Source organism: Elephantulus edwardii, unplaced genomic scaffold (assembly GCF_000299155.1).
Source record: "Elephantulus edwardii isolate Elephantulus edwardi_28Jun2011 unplaced genomic scaffold, EleEdw1.0 scaffold00384, whole genome shotgun sequence".
NCBI classification, from domain to species: domain Eukaryota; kingdom Metazoa; phylum Chordata; class Mammalia; order Macroscelidea; family Macroscelididae; genus Elephantulus; species Elephantulus edwardii.
The window spans coordinates 816,323-817,986 of NW_006400134.1; positions in this window are offsets into that span (position 1 = coordinate 816,323).

Consider the following 1,664-nt stretch of genomic DNA (forward strand, 5'->3'; position numbering starts at 1 on the left):
AGGTGGGCAGGGAGGAAAATGTGCAACAATGAATGAATGGGGCAAAATTAAATGGAAAGAATATATTGTAATATATATATGTTGCATTAAAAATCATTAGTAAAACACATTGAGGTCTTTAGTCCATTTTCACTTAATTTCTGTGTATGGGGTGAGATAAGGGTCAAGCTTTTCCCTTAGAGGTGGAGATCTGGTTGAACCAGCACCATTTGTTGAAGGAGCTATTTTTTCTCCATTGAATATTGTTGGCACTTTTGTTGAAAATCAGTTAGCCATAGATATGTGTGGGTTAATTTCTGAACTCTTAATTATATTTACTTGTTCTCTCTGTATATTACTCTGTGGTTTGGGTTTTTTTTTTTTAAATTACTGTAGTTTTGTAAGAAGTTTTTAATTCAGAGACTATGATGTGGATTTTCCAACTTTGTTCTTCTTTACAAAGATTGTTTTGACTATTCAAGGTAGGCCTGGAATTCTTGAGCTTGCTTCCTCAATCATGTTTTAAACCCTAGTAAAATAGATCCCACTTCTGATATTAATAATTTAATTTTACAGATGAGGAAATAGATTTAGGAATTGAGGTCTGTTGAGGTCAGCCAACCAATTAAGGAGCAGAACTGGCAGAGGAACTTGCCTTCTGGCCACTTCGATCTTTGTTTTTACTTTCATTATGTTTTATTATTATTGGGCTATGTAATTTTCTCTCTTTTAAAATTCAGATTAGTTAACTTTGTGTAGCAATTAATTAAACACATTTATTGAGTGCCTGTGTAAACTGTTTACCTTCTAGTTAAGAGAAAGGTAAATGAACAAGTGGTTACAATCAAAGACAAAGTATATTTGGTTATTTGGAGACTTAGTAAAGGGTTTCTGGTGATGGCATGATGACAACATTTACTCAAAAGTTAATAATCACAACCAACTTCTACAAAAAAATGGGAGAAAGAAGTCGTATATACTCATATCCATATGCATAACATCTCCCCTCAGCAGTGAAAATCACTCACATGTTTTACTTCAATAAGTAACTGGCATTTTCTTGGCATTTTAATTTGTACAAAATTACAGACTCTAGCATTGTCATGTATAATCAAGGGATGTCAAGCAGATTACAGTATTATTTTACACTGATGTCCCTGCCCGACATTGTTTTGGTCTTTTCCTTACTAAGTGCTACATTGACTAGGTCTTAGTGGTGAAGATTACAGCCAGGAAAACCTACCTCCGTGGATTCACTGTGAGTAGGAATTCACTCCAGGGCATTGCAAACCAACAGCAACAATTTCCACAACATTATGTTAATAAGAGAATGTATACTCATTTCTCTGTAACCGCATAGTCTTGCTTAGTAGTAAAGACTTGGCCCCTCTGCCCTCTTGTTCTTTTAGAGCCATATTGGTTCTAGACTGGCTGGCCTCCCAGTTCTACTGAAAAAGACTCTAAGAGAGAAGGAATGAACAGAGACTTAGAGTTCAAGGGTGAAATAAAACTATGTGTTTAGAGCACCGGATTTGGAATTTGTAAAATTAAAAAGAGTAGACCTAAAACAACTATGAGATATCATCTCACCCCAGTCAGAATAGCAAAATTTAACAGAACAGCAAGCAACAAATGCTGGAGAAGTTGTGGAGAAACTGGAACCCTTATTCGCTGTTGGTGGGAGT